Source organism: Lactuca serriola, chromosome 9 (genome assembly GCF_051521515.1).
Source record: "Lactuca serriola cultivar US96UC23 chromosome 9, Lser_US96UC23_V15, whole genome shotgun sequence".
NCBI classification, from domain to species: domain Eukaryota; kingdom Viridiplantae; phylum Streptophyta; class Magnoliopsida; order Asterales; family Asteraceae; genus Lactuca; species Lactuca serriola.
In genome coordinates, this window is record NC_136416.1 from 21,319,787 (window position 1) to 21,327,549 (window position 7,763).

A 7,763-nucleotide genomic window follows, 5' to 3' on the forward strand; every position below is an offset into this window, starting at 1 on the left:
CCTGCAGCAGGGAGCAGGGCTTTTTAGATGACGACCTTGGAGACGCGAGCATCGTCGGACGTCGCAGGTATGCATTTTCCATTTTCAGTTCTTTATTTGTGCATGATTATATTGTTATGATTCTGCATCGATTTTGGTATGAGTATTGTATTAGGGTGTGGCTCGCTTGTGATTATGTTATATGCCATCTGCATACCTTGGATATTTGTATGGTAGTTAGGGGTTGTGCTTTATTGAAGAAAGTTTCGAAGGATGCAGAACTGCAGCATGCTTGGGAGGGATTTGGTACGTCTCATTAGTTCGGAGTGGTTCAGTGATAGAGATGGATTGGTGAAATCCCTAGCTATGGCTGGCTTGGGTTCCTCAGTAGATGGATTATGGAATGGTAGCAAAGATCGGGGTTTCTTTTGAGTTTTGAGCAGCAAGGGGTAAGCAGGATCGAAGTGGGGGAGAATCCTTCGAGCAAGCCAGGGGAGGAGCACGCAGACCCAGATTAAGTGCGTGACCTCCGAGAAGGAAATGAAGTAGCTCAGCGTTTGATGGTTTGAGGATTCAGGGTTGGGAGTTTGAGAAACTCCCCATCAGTTAGTGCGTGTGTTGGTAATGGTTAATGCGTGATTTGGAATTCAGGTTGTGGATCACCCGAAGGACTCGAGGGAGTCGGAGTAAGGATTTCGAGAGCTGATAGCACATGGGTGACTTTGTATTAGCAGTCAGTGGTAGGAAGTGTTGTAAGACTACGGGGCAGCCGTAGCATTCACTAGCAGTCGGCAATGGATGGTGATGTAAGACTATGGGTAAGCCGTAGCATTCCTTAGTAGTTCGTCAGCGGAGTTGGGGCGAGGCCCTTATCTCCTAGTGATCAGGTAGGGATCAGGAATGGGTGGTGGATGAGAATGATAGGGAGTTGCCTGTATAGCCCTAGAAAGGTGAGACCTTGGGAGAGGCCGCTCCAGGATATAGTTGGGTGAGACCCATGGGCGAGGCCCGTATGAGATTAGCAGTGTAGATGAGACTTGGGAGCAGGGTTGCTCAGTAATATTGTTGGGTGGGACCCGTGGGCGAGGCCCGAGCGAGAGTGAATAGACCAAAGGGTCTAGAAGGATAGAGGCGGGTGGGACCCGTGGACGAGGCCCATGAGTTTTAGCAGCGCGGGTGGGACCTGGCAGGGACCTTAGTGTCAAGTTAGGGGATCGGGGATCCCAGGTTTGTAGTGCCTGAATGGCAGAATTGATTGAGCAGTTATAGGTGGTCGAGGTTTCTTTGGAATTCACTGAGAGCGACCAGGGATGGTGTTGAGACTAGCTACCGGTGGGAGCCGGTAATCCAGATATTGATAGGTTGGTAGGGACCAGAGTGGTCTCAGATCATCCGGAAGGCAGATGAGGAATGGCAGGAATATCCGGTCAGTGGTAGTGCGGGAAGGCGGGTTATTGTGGAATTCAGTTGGTTGAGTCGAGGGGTGCTCGACACCAAGTTTTGGCAGAAAGGAGTGTTAGTGAGTACTGACGGTGATGACCCGTTCTGGGAATAGCGGGGGTGATGGAGTTAGTGAAGGATAGGACCTTCACAACGTCAGAGGAAAAAGTCGGTTATGAGGCTTGGCCTTGGGAAGGCAAGGAAATTGCGCAAGGAAAGAAGTGGAGAACCTCTACGGGTTCAGTGCAGTACTCGGTGAGTACCAGAAGGAATGTCGGTTGAGTAAGTTGTGTTTTCAGGATGTTCAAGGTCAGGGTTAACCCGATATGATTATCCGCAAGGTTTGATGCTAGTCAGAATGATCAGGCGGTGGGCCATAGCAAACTTCGAGGACGAAGTTTAGTTTAAGTGGGGGAGAGTTGTAACACCCAAAGTCTTGAAAGTCCAGAAAGTAAAGGAAACCCTAGATTTAAGGGGGACCCGGCGAGTCCAAGGAGGAACTCGGCGAGTCGGAGCAGGATCCGGGTCGAGGAGTAAGTGACCAACTCGGCGAGTCGGCCAAGTGGACTCGGCGAGTCTGGTCTGTGCGAGGAAAACCCTAAATCCGGGGCTTGGAGCCTATTTAAACGTCTCAATCTTCTTCCTAGGGCTCCTTTACTGTCTCTCACACCCAGAACGCCGCACCCTAAGCCTCCATTTTGTTCATTCAAGCTTTTAGCCATTTTTGAGTGGTTTTAAGGAAGAAGAAGGAGTGGGAATCTCAGAAGCATCAAGGAGTGGCTTTGGATCCGAAGTTTGGGGAGCATTTCGGAGCATTTGAAGGTATTAAGTCGTTTCCCTCCTCCAGGTTTTTCCTTGGTTATGAGTTTTGGGGCTTTTAGGCCATGTTTAAGATCAATCTTGAGCTTGAGGTCCAGATCTGAGGTTGCTACCTCAGATCCATGCTTGTTTTGGTTTAGAATCCCGTAAAGTATCAGTCATTGAGTGGATTATGGAGCCTCTTGGTCTTAACCCCTAGTTTTTGGTGCTTTTTGCCTAGATCTCCCTCTTTACACGTAAAGTTTGCAACTTTACGTGGGGGATAAGCTTGGGAAGGGTAGATCTACAGTTTGGAGTCCATGCATGACTCGAAAGTCCTCTGCATGTATGTAGATCTGAATAGACTCGGCGAGTCCTTCGAGTGGACTCGGCGAGTAGCTTGAAGATGAGGAGGAACTCGACGAGTGGGATGAACAGCTCGTCGATTCGGATGAAGATAGGCATGAACTCGGCGAGTTGGATGAAGATTGTCGTGGGCTCGGCGAGTCTGTTATTGGACTCGACGAGTCAGGTCGCGTGGTCCCAAACCCTTCGAGTTAAGTCTCGAGTCAGCGAGTCGAGCCAGGACTCAGTGAGTTGATCAGGTCAGGATTCGGGAATCAGTAGACTCGGCGAGTCAGGGGCTGACTCGGCGAGTCAAGTCGCGATTAGAAGGACTTTGAGCATAAGAACTCGGCGAGTCAGTAGGTGGACTCGGCGAGTAGGGTTGACCTGGAAGGTTGACTTTGACCAGGACTTTGACTTGACCAGAGTTGACTTGGTTGTCTGTCAGGGGTCAGTTTGACTCAGTGTTGTATTGATATTGGTAGCTCGGGGAGCTAGTGGAGCAGCAGTTCGGAGTCAGTGGTCAGGTAGCGGCCAAAAAGGGATTAGCAGCAGCAGTTCAGCAATATCAGGTGAGTTTCCCTTTGTATGAATGGGTCTACGGCCACAATGCCGGCCCATGTAGTTATGAGTAGAAGAACCGGGGGTTAGCCCTAGGCACAGTATGCTAGTATGATATTCGGACGAGGTCCAATGATAGGGGGCGGGTGCCCAAGGAATGGTTTATGCGATAGTATATACTTGTTGTCTGTGTGATACTTGTATGTGCCTGGTAGGGAGATGAGGGTGGGCGAGGTCCTGTATCTCACCAATAGCAGAGTGTGGATGGTGTTCCACATCTCAGTAGCAGCAGCCCAGGGGCGAGGCCCAGGTTAGGAAAGGAGTGAGGGTGGGCTGGGCCCGTATCTCACTATCAGTAGGAGTATGGACGAGGTTCCATGGCTCATCAGTAGCAGGACACGGGCGGGGCCCAGAGATAGGCGAGGCCTTAGAGCAAGAGCTGTTAGTATATGTTTAGCTTATGTGATGTTATGTGATACGTTTATGTGCTATTATATGTTAGTGGGTGGGGCCCTGTGACAGGCGAGGCCTAAGTGAAACAGATCTGTATCCGAGCGGGGCTCGAAGCCAGGCGGGGCCTGTAGCGGCGGGGCCGTTGTAGCGGGCGAGGCCTGAGGTAGAGGGCGGGGCCCAGGATAGCGGGTGTGGCCCAGTATTTGCAGTGTGTGTTAGTTGCAGCTAGTTAGAGGGCGTGGCCCAGTATGTGCAGTGCGCAGTTATGCGCATGGTATGTGGTAGGGTGGGGAACTCACTAAGCTTCGTGCTTACGGTTTTCAGTTTTGGTTTCAGGTACTTCCGGTAGCGGATGATGGAGCTCGGGATGATCGCATGGCACACACCATAGTTTATATAGCCTGGGAATGTTTACTCTGATGACGAAGATGTATTTTGGAAACTAATACTTTGTTTATGTTTGAAAACGATGAATCTACTTAACGTAATGTTTTATTAAAAGAAATTTTTAGTCTTAAATTTTTGGATGTTACAGACCGTGTCTATTTCACACCATATATACATAGCATACAGGAAAACAAGCATAAAACAAGAGTCACAAACACAACAAGAACATAAAACACCTAGTGTCCTACAATAGAGTGAGAAGAGTCACCTCAATCTGAAGATAACAAATCTCACACACGAGCTGTTGCTACAAAGCTCCTCACACTAAACATATCCAAAACAACCCTAATTAGCAATTTAATGAGATAATCCATAATCAAGGGTCCAAGACATACTTTCTTCCTCAAGGGTAAAAGACCATTTTACCCTTCAATGGCTAGACCCTTCCAAACATGACCTAAAGTCCCAAAAGTCCCAAATAAGCCTTATGGTGCTTACGCCTTGCGTAAAGGGTTAACATAAAACATGGACTTTTAAGGCTACACGCTACGTAGCCAGAGTTACACATGACGTAATTGTGAAGCCTAATAAGTATTCTAAATCATAAAGTCTCCAAATTTATGCCTTTGCATTGCTAAAGAGAGCCCACAACCAAACCCTAGTCTCATAACTTCATAAAATGGCCAACAACTCATGCATAGGTGGAATATAACCATCACGATCCGATTTTTATGCTATAAGAATCTCATAAACACCAAGAAGTGTTAATCCTAAGCTCTGGATTAGCTTTTACCCACAAGAACCAAACCATAGTACCAAAAGCATGCAAATCTCTAAGCTAACCTAGATCTAATCAAAAGAATCATAAAGGTTCAAGCTTTATATCTCCTGAAGCTTGAAAAGGTAGTGAAAGTTATGGATCTTCAAGCTTCAAGTACACCAAGGCTTCTCCGATGGATTCCTTCTTCACAAAGCACACAAAAGGTCACTCAAAATGCTCAAGGTCATCACAAGGTGGCTAGGGTTTTGAAATATCTGCTTGGGAGAGTAGAGGCTAATGATAAGCGATGCCTCAAGGACTTAAGGTCCTTTAAATAAGGTCTAAATCCTAAAAATTAGGGTTTGAGCACAACATCTCTACGTTTTGCGTACGCAAGGTACGCCCTACGTAGAGCATTAAATACTCGCGTCCAAAATCCCCATGCTACGTCATGTGTAGTTGCAAACTATGCCCTACGTAAGGACCAAAATTGCAAATATTTTATACTTTATGCCATAAATGAAAATACATGGGAACACGGGTGTTACAACTCTCCCCCACTCGTAGGGTTGTTCACTATTTGGTTAAAACTGAATTGTCCAATCGGACTATAACACCCTAAAGCTGGTATGTCTTGAAACCCTCAAGGAATTGCATTTTGCCATAATAGGTCCTTTAAGTACGCTGGGCGTACTTAAGTGTACGCTTAGCGTACTATGCATGAATGGATGTGGAGGAGCTGGGCGTACGTTGGGCATACTAGCATGTACGCCGGGCGTACGTGCCAGGGGTCCAAAACCCTAATTTTCGGACATGAGACCTATTTAAGCAACCTTAAGTCCCTTGGACTTAACCCTAGAGAGCCTCCACTTCCCTAGAACGTCCTTACACTCCAGAGAAACTTGTGAGACCATTCTTGAGCCTTAAAGAGTGCATTGTGACCTTTTTAGTATTCTTTCAAAAAAGAAGAGGTGGTTACACAAGCTTGGAACGAGTTGGTGCTTCAAGAACCTGCATATTAGGCACCTTGCAAAGCTACTAGAGGTAAAAAGCTTGGATCTTTCTTCTTCAATCTTTAGATCTAGCTAGGGTTTTCTCCTTTGTCCCTTTTGGTTGATTTTGGACCTTCATTGGTGAGTTAAGCAACTCCAAAGGATGGAAATAAAGATCTGAGGTCCCTTAGTCCTTTTTCAACATAAAAATGGAATCTTGGTGGGTGTTTTGACCTCATGCATGGGTTAAGAGCTTCAAAGAGGTCTTAATAAGGTTGTTGGGAGCATATGAGACATGCAAAGGCATAAAGTTGCCAACTTTATGTTGGGTTTTGAGCAATCTAACACTTCCTAAGTGTGCATGCAACCCTAATAAACCTTGGATCTATGTTTGTCTAAATACATGCAAAATAATAATTTTTCCAAGGTTCATAACCTATCTAACATGGCATGGGGTACTTTTAAACATAAAAGAATTAGATGAGATTACATACCTTTTGATGATGAGTTTGATTACTAAGGAGTTTGAGGGCCAAGCACCAATAGTGTGAATGCCTCAAATGGAATCACAAATCACCACAAACTCTTGGAAAACTTTGAGAGAGTGTATACACACATATAAAATCGGCCACACCTAAGTCTCACACAACTAGTGCCACTAGTGGCTATTTCATGCAACATAAGCATGCTTATATAGTGTACATGATTAGGGTGAAACCCTAATAATCCATGACCTTTCCTTTTCCAAGGATCCATGGGTTAAAAGCTCCATGGATCATCCATGGACTTCCATACAAGCCTAGCCCATTAACAAATGAGTGTTAGCCCACACCATATAAAACCAATAGCCCATAATCTAATTAGTCTTCCTTTTAATCTCTAAATTAATTCATAATTAATTTAAGACTAAGACTAATTAAATAACATGACTTCATATTAATATATTATAATATATTAATAAACATATGTGTATAACTCTCATAAAATTATCCATAAATAGTTTGGATGAAATGCAACCCAAATGGACCATGCCGGGTCGGGTCAAGTATATACCAAATAAGTTATGGACTTAGACACCTTATCCAACAGACTCCCACTTGGATAAGTCTATTAACTATATTTGCGTATGTTACTTCAGGAACCAACCAGCAATCGTAGCTCTCGAAAACTCTTTTGAACTATGAAGCGCCATTTTAGATAAGTGACCATATAATCCTCTGTTCTCATGTATCAGCCGGACAAATACATGGAACAATGTCGTACTTATTGTCCAGCAGTTTGTTTCCCGATTTCCGATTTGTTTGACAAAGAACTTAATCGAACACATCAATTTTAGTTCTGACCGGCCGGTACATAGGTCACAACAAAATCATTGAGGGGCCCAGATATCGCTTCTATTTCTAGAAGGAACAGATAAACTTCGACTCATATGCTTGTTCTACTACTTGTTGAATTGTACACAAAGGCACGTTTTATAACATCAAGTTACTGATGCGTTTACGTGCAATCAATACACAACTAACTCATAGGTAACAACTCATATATCTAGGTTTGAAGATTTATATGATATTACCGTCTCACGATCACTTGAGATAAATTCCATGAAGTGATACAAGTGAGCGTGGGTTTATTCCAATACTCATAACTTATGAGCACTCATGAATGTTGTAGCAACCATTGCTATGACTAAACCCATTTAGCCATCTACAAACTCGATTCATGACATTCTTGATTCATACCTACTTCCAACATATGAATGACTGTGGAGTGTTTAAATAACTTAGTCATTCGGAAAGAATAACCTAGCTATTATGGAAGTCAAAACATGCAAAGTGAAACACAATAATAATTGAATCCAATATGGTCTCACAACCCTTTTGAATATAAATAGAACCACCTTTTATTTATCACCATATTGATTACACATTATTCATTGTATAATGTTTCAAACAATCAACTTCAGACTTGAATAAAAACAACAGTCGTCCCATGCTCCTAGCATGTACACTTTGTTCTTCTAAACAATAGTTATGCCATACTCCAAGTAT